We start from the raw sequence: 12,328 nt of genomic DNA on the forward strand, positions 1-12,328 counted from the left end.
AAGTACATGGAAGGTAAACACCGTATTTAAACACATTTCAGAGAAAATTGGCCTAATAGCCATTAAACAGGCAGGAGGCTGGTATCAGTCATTGCCCGTGTATTTTATGGGCTTGAATAGTTTCTTATTGGCATTTGCGGTAAAATTGGTTTATAATGATCCTTAAATTTAGAATTTCAGAGCTAGTACTGCCCACACCAGGTAAACTAAATGAGGTCTGCTTTAAAAAAGACCCCAAAACAAGAAGGAGGATCTGTTTGGCATTTAGGCTTTTCAGATATCTAAGGAAGGTAGCCATAAACACTGTAGGGTGGCAGTGAAGTTTGTAATAGATTTTGCAGAGCCCTTGCTGGTGGTTTAAGCAGACATGTATGCATACTAGGATTCCTGAAACATGGAATGTGTGGCTTCAGCTGCAAGAATAACCTGGTTCTTCCCCAAAATGTTCATACATTTGTAGGATTTCTGTCAGTTTCTCACTGAAGCTCTTATTTGCTTGTTTTGATGTGGGAATTCTGTTCAGGAAATGCAATGTATCAACCTTAATAAACTACTCAATTTCACAGCTTGATATTTGACTATTTGATGTATTCATTCAATAAACCCACTGTTTGCAGGATGATTCAGGGCTCTGTACTTACATTATGTACAATTTTGGTTGTTCCAGTAAACATCGGTATCCCATGTATTAAAACATCCTGGGATTTTCATCTTGTATGCAGCCATCAGAAAATATGACAGTTTTGTATGTATGGATATTCATGGAGACTATATGGCTGGTTCTTGTGAAGGTTATAGGAATGTCCACAGTCATACATACTTGGAAAAATTCAGATATTAAAAGTATTGTAAAACCTATTGATTTACCAAATATGATTGGAAAATATCAGAAGAAACTGGGTCATTATGCTTTAAGGGTGTAGATTTAAAGTGGTTTAGGAAATTGAAATTAAATGTAGCATATATTTCCTTTTGGTTCAATACAAGTCCACCAAATGGCTAGTAAGAATGAAAAAACAATGTTTTAATATCTGTAGGGCTACGTGCTTTTTCTGAAGCCAGCGGTGGCTTTGCAGATGAGACTGTTGCATTTAAATTACTGCCTGCGCGCAATAGACTGGATATTACAACACAATCAACCCCAGTTTATTTTCGACTGGAAGCAGAAATGATTGTTTTTTGCTTTCTAATATTTGGGTGGTGAAATTGATGTGTATGGGTACAGATATATATATATGCTTATATGTATATATTTATATATACATAACTTAGCACAATGGTTTTGACACAAACAAGATAGCCAAGGAATGGCAAGAAGGAATTGTTTTTCAGTGTCCTATTGTTCACGGCCCATTCACCTCTCACTTTTGCACTGAGCCTGCTTTTTGTTCCACCGGTGTCACTATGATTCCCAAGCGAGGCCTTATTTCTACAGACTGATAAATACAGCTCTTTCCTCATGGTCGACCAAAGCCTATTGACTGCTTCAGGACTCCCTACCTCTATAAAGGTTCACCTACTCTGGTTGGATTACTGGATCAAGGATGTAGGTTTATGAAGAGCGGAAGATATAAGCACAATTCTTGCAGCATTTGGGTCACCTCTGGTCGTTCCTGCTTACATACCTACAAGACATCTGTTAGGTTTTAAGCATAGGAGGTGGTTGAATGCATGTAAATGGCAAATATGTACTATGTAGAACAAGGTAAAGCACCTAGCCTTTGGGGGGGGGGGGGGGGGCGTTTGGGGTGGAATTTTCACTTGAGAGCACTGTGCGGCATAGTGGGAAGCATCCACTGATTGGCATCGCCGAAAACAGAAGATACCCTAACATTCAGCAGTCAAACACCAATACAGAAATGCTTGGTGGGATGAGTAATAATGCAGTAGGTGATAGACCTGGTATAATTCTCTAATCTAGCTTTTGGAGGAAAAAAGAATGGAGATACTGACGTGGATCTAGGCAGATAAGTCCATGTTTCCAAGAAGCATCACTTTCCAGTTAGGATGTAGCTTTGAGAAATGTCTTCACTGAGGATGTGCTGGAATCTTGGTGGTGTAAAAGAGAAGGCGGAGATGGAATATGGCATCAGGATAAATGATCAGGTGGTAAAGTGGAGAGAGAAAATAATTTCCTATCAGAGCTTGCTATGCAAGTCCAGTTTCCCTTTGGTGCTTAACTGTGGAGGACTTAGGGGGTACTTGCCAGTAGCCACCCTGCAGTGTGCAAATTCGTGGAGCTGGTTGAATGGGTCAGTTAACTATTCTATAAAATTAATGGGTGCTTGGAAGGTTTTGATTCTGGGAACATTTCTGTATCATCACCTTCAAATCATCTTCTCTTATGACCTGCAGTCATTGGAGGTGGTAAGACAGCTGTATAATGTATCTACTTTTTTCCTTTCAGTTTATAATGACAGAAATTACAAAAGTGATATATCAAGTGCTATTTTTAATGGTTTTATCAATTTGATGGTGTCCTGCATAGTTATTTTAGATTTTCTAGCATCAGCAGGAAGAGAAGTTTTTGGAATGTGCTATAAGGGAAATTTAGATCATAATCTTTTCTGCTGCCCTTCTGGTGAATAGCAAGCTACAAAACCATGCAAGGTTCTGAAGAACAGATCATATATACTAATGCCTTGTGTATGGTGATGATAGGTTCATGCATAGCCCATTATGCATTACTTTGCTCACAGAAACTCTTAACTTTAGCGCCAGATAATCTGTTGGCTCTCTGGTATGTTTGAGAAGCTGCTTCTGTCTGAAGTGTATAATAGGTTACACCAGAATATAATTTCTCTAAAACACATTTTGTGTGCAGTAAACATATACCTGTTAAAGATTTAACCAAAGGCAAGGTTTCTGCTATCCCTCTTGCTAGTGTTAAGAAATTATACCATTACATGGAAATTATCCTGATAGTACAGTGGTGTGATGAGCTACATGTGGAAGAAGATGTTGGAAAATCTTTGAGAGTTTCATGGAAGTCAAATGAGATTTAGTTAAGTATGGAAAAGAGAAGTGGTAGCCCATACACACTTCAGAGTATTGTTATGCTGGGCAAAGTTGTGTTGCCGTGGGGCACCACTGATGTAGATTCTTGTATTTGACATAATTTGAAACTAATAAAACATGTAAGAGGCTTAAAGCATGTGTTAAATTGGAAGGGTTACTCAACAGGCGATGGCTCAGTTTCTAGTTTTGTATCAATCCTTTTACCTTGTCCTATTTTTATCTTAGTGCAAGATAGCAATTTGATCTTCTTTTGAACTTTGATATTCAGCTCTCCAGCACAAATCGGAGCTATTTTATATTCATCCATATTTGGGGTAAGGATACATACATGGCAGATGTTTGGAAAACTGTAGCATGATGTGCTATTCAAGTAGACTTCATAGAAGCTTTAACATATTTCTTCTGCTGGTGGTTTTCTGTGTGGCTCTTTGGAGAAGCACAAGGTGGTCTTGTTCTGATGGCTGAGATGGCCATTTAACTGTCTTTGTGAAACCTCTTCTGGCCTGTGCTTCATATCGAAATGCTAAAATACTGTCATCTCACATCTGTGCTAAAATACACATTAAAAAAAAAAACAAAATACGTCTTCTAAGATTATAATAATCTTTAAGCATATTTGGCCTTGAGGGCTGACAACGGAATTCCATGTTTTCTGTTCCATAGTAAAAACATAATAGCAGGTGTTCTCCTGTCCTCTGAGTTCTGCCTTACTAAATAAGAGATACACAAGGAGCAGAAGATGAAAGATTTTGTGGCAAGAATACCTTCAAAAAAGAAGGCCGAGGTTAGTAAAGATTTTATTAGAAATGTGATCTAAACACCATTTGGAATACTTTTAAAAGCTACTGATAAAAGAAGCAATAGGAAGGAGATGCAGTAATGCAGCCTCTTGGCATAGTTTTTGAGATCCATTTAATTTATTTATTCATAACAAGTTGAAGTGTAAGTATTCCTGCTGTGGCATGGGTTAGTCTGTGGAGCTGAGGTTCCCAGGATCATGTATCAGATAAATGAATTGTGGAACTTGCCAGCCTTGGTGGGATGCCATCAGAGCAAAGGACCTGACTGCACTGGCGCTCAGAAACATCTAAATTGGGGAGTTATCTCTGTACTAAAGAATGCCCAGATTCTATTCTGATAATAAAGCCATAGGGATTTAAGCCAAAGTATGAACCTCAGAGTGCAGTGTGGGATGAAAGATATGAATATGGATCATTCAGTTTATGGAGTAATTGCCAAGAACTTTCAAACAGATACTTCAGAATGAAATTAATACTGTGATTTTCCTGTGGATGCAAAATGCAGACCATCAGAAGCTGTTTTATAGTAGCACTCCTGAACAAACTGGAAACAAATGCTGTAATTGAAGTGGAACATGACTGAAATTCACCAGTAATGCAAAAAACTAGTAGGCTTAAATCATAGTGAGTCGTGGTTGTACAGTCTCTTCATCAGATGAATGCTTGGCTCAGTAGTGGTAGTGATAGCTGAGTCTTAAAAACTCTGCAAGTAAGGAAAGCAATTACAATTGCTTAACATGACTTACTTCTACAGTCAAAATTTTCTAGATTTACCCATCAGAAGGAGATACAACAGCATTTGTTGAAAGAACTAAATCTGGCAAGGTAGCAAAGCACAGAACTAGTGGTGTGCTGGGAGGAAGAACAGCAAAAATGACAAGAGATGCCCATTGCAGACCTCTCAATACATTAGTTTGGGGAAGTGGACAGGAAGGAACTGGTTCGTTGTACAGGGAAGTTTTATCTTTTTAACCCCAAGTTAAATGGGTAAGCTACGCTTTATCTCCAGAAAGCTGATTTGCTTCAAATTCCAGACCTTTTACCTGTAACAGTTTTGCTAATCACTCTTCTGGAAAGATTTTTGATGTAGTCTTAGTGGAAGAAACAGGGAATCTAGAACCATGCAGATGAAAGGTGGTAATGTATTTTGGCAAGAGCATTTTAAAGCCCCAGCACATGGAAATACTTCAAATAATATCCAAACCAGAAAGGCCACTTAGTAGCTACTATTTGGATTTGATTGGAGAGTGTGTAGTGTTCAAGTCTTGGGCGTTGATTGAGTGTTCCTGGCATACATATACCAGTTGTGTGTGTTTTGCTTTGAGGTAGTACATTGACAGAATAATTAATATAGACATGTGCATCGTTACAGTCTCATTACAGTCTATGTGTAAAATAGAATTAGCATAGTACGGCCAGCATTACGTTGTGCATAGTTACATTGTTCAGATACGGATATAAACAGTTCTTGATGAAAAGTGCAAGTCTGTAACTAAAATTCCGTAGGACTGTTGAGTCAGTGTTAACTAATTTTGAACTTTACCTTCTAGTTCCTTACTTAATGTTATGGGGTGTGAAGTGGAACGTACTCAATGAAACAAATCATCTATATGTTTATGTATTACCTGTCCACATTAGGGGGGTACATTATAAGTGCAATGTGTTGCTGTTTGTATGAACAACAGAAGACATGGCCAAGTAGTGCTCCATAATAAAGATTATGAATCTCTCCTATGTATACATATAGCTAGGCTTTTGTACTATTGACAGGGCCTCATGTATCACCAGTGTCACAATGGTGCTTTTTAGAATTATTCCAATGTACCAAGTATGCTTCTGACATCTAAACCCAGGTTTTCATGCCATTATAGACAAAGATAGCAAGAGTTTTAAGGGTCTCGGCAAAATGATTGCATCCTCTGTATTAAAATTAGTTGCTGCCTGGTCTGATCTGGGAAACATATTTCTGTAGAGGTGGAGCAAATAACATTTTGTTAATATTACCGTTTGATTCATAATTTATAGTCATAATTTGTTTTGTGGCGTCCTCCCAGATTTGATCTTCCCATCTCAGTATTCGCACAATCAGTAATTTTCTGATGCTTTCAGTGAGGCTTTGGGCATTTACTGTGCTGTCATGACTACATATGGCAATAAGGGCAAGGAGCAGAGGTAGGATCCTGAAAATAAAAAGCGGTAGGATTAAAGGGGTGGGAAATTAAAAGAGACTTGAACCAGGTGAAATACCAGTGTCAATAAGGAAGAAACTCGGCACCTAAGTGCTGAGCTATTTGAGACTGCATTTACTGCTTTGTTCCCAAGCTAAGTAGAAGCCAAATGCACAACCCTGGCCTACCTGAGAGACAGAGAGGTGCATCATTTCATTGGTGGGTAAGCACCTAGACTGAAGGAGTATTCTGTCTGTACTGAATTACCAAGTCCTGGTTTGCTAGAGAGGGGCCATCCCCTTCAGCTGAGCCATTTGGAACTCTCCAGAAGACAGAAAAGTCTCAAGTTCACATTTGAAAACATTACTTTTTCTTTACTTGTAGCCATTTGTTAAGCAACTGTTGAGGCCCACCTTTCTGTGTTAAATACTGGTGGCAAGTCCAGTAGTTCCTACCATTTCAAGCACCAGTGTTCCCATCTGCTTATCTGCAGAGGAGAAGCAATTCTTTTCTACTTGGTCTGTGGTCCCATCACAGTAGTATCTGTATTCTCTCTTCAGACAGAAACATGATGTTTTAAAAGAATTTGAATTCACTCAAATCTGTCACCCTCTTTCACCACCCACTCCAGGAGCAGGAGTGTAGCTGATATTTCTGCAGCAGTGGAAAAAGTATTTCTTCTGATTTTGAAGAAAATGAATTAATGGGGAGGAGTCCTGATGAGTAGTCCTCTAGCCTGGTCCTCAGCAGCAAGGGTTGGTTGCAAAAGCTTTTCCTGAGAGGGAACAAAAGGTCAGTTCCATTAGTTTTGTAAGCTCATTTTCTGCAGTAGCAAGAAACATTTCAAGTGAAGAAATTCTTTACTTGCCATGCTACAGGTTTCAGTTGTACAAGCTGGCGTTGCCCGTTGCTTTCGTGAGAAGTCAGTGAATACTTGTTCCAGTTGATGAATATAGACTGTAACAATGAAGTTCTAAAATCTTATCCGGGGGGGGGAGGAAGCAAACCCAAAACAAATTAGGGAAGATCAATACTTTTTTGATTAAAAAAAAATAATAATTGGGTGGCATGTAAGCAGAAATGCAGCTGTAAGTACCCTACCCCTTTTCAAGCAGTTTTCAAGATATGCCTGATGTTTTTGTGCAAATGTCTTTTACATCTCTATATAAACATGTTTCTGGACTGTAAGTGTAAGGAAATTTTCATGCGCTTACCTAAACCTACTTTATAGGTCTTGCTAACTGACTGGTGAACTGAAATCATTGTGTATCTAGACACTAATGACTAATGAAGTCTTTGCTTCAGGTGCTTTTAAACTCAAAATTGGCTCCTTTGGACTAAAGCTTCCTTTTTTTCGTTCCTACGTTTTTTCTAAGGCAAGTGGTAAATTGTTAGAAAGTTTTGGTGTAATTGGTTTCAGTTCTTTGTCAGCTAGTACAGTAATGGTTTTCTTCATGAGAGGGAATGCTTTTGAATTTGCTGGATAGAGCTGGTTTGTAACAGTTTTTGGCAAACCCACAGTGCAATTTTCAGTTATGGCTTTTCTTAATTTAAATCCTTCAGTAATTTTTTACTCTTTTAATATAGTGAACAGTCAGAGCATGCTGAAAGATAGTAAATATTTCTACTCCTATGTGATATTTTAGTTATTTTATACAAGATAATGGGAGTAAGTATACTTGAGTTTTCAAATGTATTGGCAAGAATGTGTTGTGTCTTTACTAATCTTTTCAAGTGTTTTGGCTCATTCTGATCTGAAAATAGGAATAACCTTTGCTCTTAAAATTGGTGAGAGATTGGAGAAGACTTACCAGAAAGCTATCCTTACAGGAAAAAAAGCAGCAGTCATCTATTAGCTTTTTTAGTGCCATCAGAAAGCCTCATTTGTAGGTAATAAAAATAGCTTTTGTGGATAAAGTTATTTTACAGTGAATTTGTATTGAGGTGTGTCATTCCCCCTTCCCTCCCCTCAGTAATTTACCTGAGAAATGGCTTTAAGAAAACACGTAGAAAAAAAACCCCAGAAGTGGTATTTAATAGCGACGCTTTTTGTTGATTACTTACTCTGTTCACTCCCTTTGGCAGAATTGGAAGGAATGGACTACTCCATTATTTCTGACACACAAGAAAAGCATCTCTGAAATTGCAGCAGATGTGGGAGAAATGAATAATAAGTATCACATAAATGATAGTGGCCCAGACAGGGAAGGAGGAATCTGACATGCAGACTAACTGTATTTGGCTCATGACTCCTGTCAGATGATGGACCTTCAAGTAATTAATAACATTCTTTAAAATGCCTGCAAAATAATTTGTCTTATTTAGAATCTGGATATTTTTAGTATGAAACGTGTACAAAGCCATTGCAGGCACTCTCTGATTAAAATACGTAGAGACCTTTCTCTGATAACTCACATCTTTTGCTTACTGAAAACTGTTTGTTCACAGGCCAGAACACATTTATTCAGCAGACGCCGTGGCTATCATGTTTTTTTCTCTTTGTTAGTAAAAGTAATACTTGTTGGGTCACCAGACCGTCAATATGGGACGATAGTAGCTTAAGCTCATTAGCTGCTACTGGCGTGTGGTGCTTTTGTCCCCTTCCTTTCTCTACCCTCCCCCCAGTTTCCCTTTCTATAGATACAGAATAATCTAGAAAAAGGGATTGCTTTTGCTTCCATGTGATACCGTGGTCTGGCATGAGTGCATTTACTTTACCTACCAAATCTAATCATCTGCTCAGCTGCTTCAGGACCTTACTCTTACAACTCAGATCAACCAGATCTTGTCTGTAATCTATCTCACTTCATTTTTTCATGTCCTGTCTTCTAGTATTAATTCTAAGCTCACAGTACTGCTTGGTTATCTGCTGCTGATCATTTTCTTTCCTTGCCCCTTTTCTTCTTTCCCGTTCCATTGTCCTCTTCTCACAAAGAGCCAAGTCCTTTTTCTCGCTTACGGTATTGTACTGCCATGGATTTTAGATGGCAAAGGTTCTGCAAAATTCAGTTGGCTTCAATTTTCCCTTCTTTCTCAAAACCTTTTATTATTCCCTTGTGTATATGTGCTGGCTTCTTTCATTTAACTGAACCCCACAATGTAGCTTCTTTTTTACAAGGAGGGCTGAGATGCGTATCAGCAATTTCCCTTCATTGGTTGTCTTAGAGATGGTAACTAACCTGCCAGTTGCTCTCTGCAAGCTCCATCTCCCCATAGGGCTATATTTGCTTATAGGTACTCACATCTATTATCTTTGCCCATTATTCTGCCTCTTACTTTAAGCCTCTTCTCATTTGGCTCCATTAAATGTTTTTACAAACACGGTCTATTTTCCATGTTCTATAATCTGTATCTACTGGTTCTGATAATCTTGCTGTCTCAAATTACTGCCTTTATCTTCATCTTCTCACTTTATTGGCTTGGGTACATTGAATTCCTTTTACCAGTTATACTCCTGGATTTGTTGTCTCTTGGCTCCAGTGATTTGAGGGGCCTTTTTCAGTGCTTTCAGCTGTTTTTAGTGGCCTGTATTAGTGAGAATTGTTAAGTGAAGGGACCTTCACTCACTGAAGGGCTAAAATCTGCATGCTGTGTATCTTCAGATGTATTATGCAGATCAAAGTAACTCCTAAAATTCCAGGGTCTTTCACTGCATCGTCTTACTGGTCTTCATATTTTTGTGATGCAGAATTGCTGCTCTTAGGTTTATTGCCTAGAAAGAGTAACATGATTTCTTTGAGCAGTGTCTTTTCACTTAGATACTTAATGGTCATTTTCCAGGCAAATCCTTGAGCAGTTTGATCTGCTTTAGGCCTGATTAAAGCAGGGGGCTGAAAGAGATGATCTGAGAAAGTCCCAGCCTAAACGATTCTGTGATGCTCTAATGATTTTTATGTTTTGAAACTCTTCAGCTATCACTTTTTTAATGCATCCAGCATTTTGTGTTTGAGTACACCAGTAACATAGTATAATGTGATTATTTGTTGCTTTTTTTGAGCTGTCCTGGTCTGCCTCAAGCTTGATGGCTTTCTAGCTTAGTGAAATAAGTGATGAGAGCAAGACGACTTCTTAAGCAGGACAAAAAAAATACTAGTAGAATCATGCACTGAAATAGAGTTACAAAATGCAGATGCCTCAGTGCAGATCCTGATAAGCACCTCATGGAACCATATTAGAAATGTTTTTCAACTTAACCGTGTAGTTGATGGACAGGAGGGAGTCACGCAAGGCATTGTTGGTGCTGGTCGTCTTTGGAGAGCTGTGATTGCAGCACTGTGTCAGACAGCGAAGGGGGGAGCTCTGCCTGGTCCAGGCAACCACTGGAGGGCGTCTGTAGCCGCAGAAAAGCTCCTCGCTTGTAGGCTTATTTTTTGAAGGGGGTTTAGGTGCCCAAATCAAATCTTTTGTTTTGCGTTCTGGTTTAGTCTGCTAAGAATCTGTGGGAAGGAAGCACAGATTTTGCTACAATTCAATGGTCTAGGTTTCTTTTTTTTTTAAGGGAGTCTTGTTCTCGTCTCCATAAATACGTGTCACATGTTCCATAACGGGTTTGCCTTTTGCCTGAAAATTTATAGAATTTGTCATCAGTTGTTTCTTAAAATAGATACGATTTCAGTTAAATGTGCTGAATCACAGTTTGAAAGATGTTTATATTGTTAATTGGGTTGAGAGTTTTGTTTCATGGCCCATGTTTTCTGAGATCTTGTGAAAGTGCACGAGTTCTCTTTTGGTTTAGTGAGTTCTTTGTCCTGTTCTGGTAGAGTTTTGGTTTTCCTTTTACCTCTGACCCCTCTTCTAAAGGGTTATACAATTGGCTGGTTTCCACTCATTTTATTTGAGATTTTATGGTAATTCAGACTTCATCTGGCTAAGGAAAGACTGGAACCTTTCCTGTTGCAGATTCCATTGGAGTTCAGGTATACCTGCTCTTCTTACCTTGTTGAATAAGAGCTTTTCTGGCTGCTGTCTGTCCCTGAAGGATAGTTTTCATCTCTCAAATAAGTCTATATGGCTTTTATGGAGAGAGACCCTTTTAGCTTGTAGGTACCTTAGAGCAGCATGTTAGGGAGATGGGAGCATTTGCTAAAAAGAGTGATAAAGAGTTATGATTTTTAGATTATTTTTTCCACCTACATCTTTGTGAATAAAAGGGATTCCTGTTGACCAATTGCTTTGAGCTCAGGCTTGACACCCTTAAGCTTGCCAGGCTTAAAGTAATGCTCAAACATAAGCATTTGTACATTGCTACTCCTGATGTAGAGGTAGCAAATATGTATGTTTCAGGAATATGCCAGTTGTAGGCATTGTAGCTGTGTACATTAATAAGCAAGGTGGTGAGATTCAGAAGAGATTTCTTCCATAGCAACTGACAATTCAATAGTTATTCATCATGGTTTTACTGCACTATTTTGGGAGCATGCGAGACTAGATTTGATGAAGTTTTTGATTTGATGTGACAGTTCTTGGACTTAAGCATATATGAAATCAGTTACCTTGAGCATGGATATGATGATTATTGTGCTGAGCTCTCATTTATGATGCTATATTTCTCAACATCGTGTATACACTGCACCTGGTAATATGAGTAGTCTATGCATATGAATTTTAGAAATGAAAATGATCATTTTGCCTGGTCTAGGAACATAAAGGAGTCATTCTGCCGGATTCATTTGTTTGCAGTGATGGTATGATGTTAATATGGACAGGGCAGAACCCTCAGAAAACCTGCATAGGGCAGATAATAGTGCAGTTTTAACCTGTTGACTATTTTTCAAATTCCTATAGGAATAATGGGTGCTACATGCTATTATTGTTGTTGAAAAGCTGAAACCCCAGCAGTAGCTTTGAGCATTTACATTTTGCACTGCATAGCCTGAAAGATTGGCTGTTTCCCAGTGGGCTGGTGCTCATGACACCAAATGCTCACCTTTTGTTTGTTCTCATAGCCAGCATGCTTTGGGATGTGTCTGGAGACTGTTGTTTCTTCAGGAGCTGTGTTTTGACAGAAGATTGAGGGCCTGTTTGTAGAATTGAGGAAGAGAAGCTTGTGATGCTGCTGTCCATGGTGTGTGTAGGTGCTACAACAACACAGCCTGTGGGGTTTTTATGTTGGCACAACCTCTTAGAAACAAACTCATCTGGTTTATGTTGTTATTAATGATACTATCTTAGGTCTAACTCTTACTTGTTCTAAACAGTGCAGTACCTCTGAGTAATTAGTGTGGGTAAGGCTCACACTGTAGATTGTTAACAGATTGCTAAAATGAAAGCTGTGATTTTGCTCTCTGCTTTTGCTTGAATAAAATCAATGATTCATCAGTCAATTTTTCTTGGTCTTTTTTT

The 12,328-nt window shown here is 38.6% G+C and overlaps 1 protein-coding gene across 3 annotated transcripts in view; it reads left to right on the forward strand.

The window, feature by feature from the left end:
• Positions 1-12,328, forward strand: part of NSD2 (nuclear receptor binding SET domain protein 2) — a 72,912-nt gene that overhangs the window by 1,455 nt on the left and 59,129 nt on the right. The window lies entirely within an intron of this gene.

Source organism: Pezoporus wallicus, unplaced genomic scaffold (genome assembly GCF_028554395.1).
Source record: "Pezoporus wallicus isolate ANWC-B61680 ecotype Strahan unplaced genomic scaffold, APGP_CSIRO_Pwel_v1 contig_8490, whole genome shotgun sequence".
In the NCBI taxonomy this organism is placed as follows: domain Eukaryota; kingdom Metazoa; phylum Chordata; class Aves; order Psittaciformes; family Psittacidae; genus Pezoporus; species Pezoporus wallicus.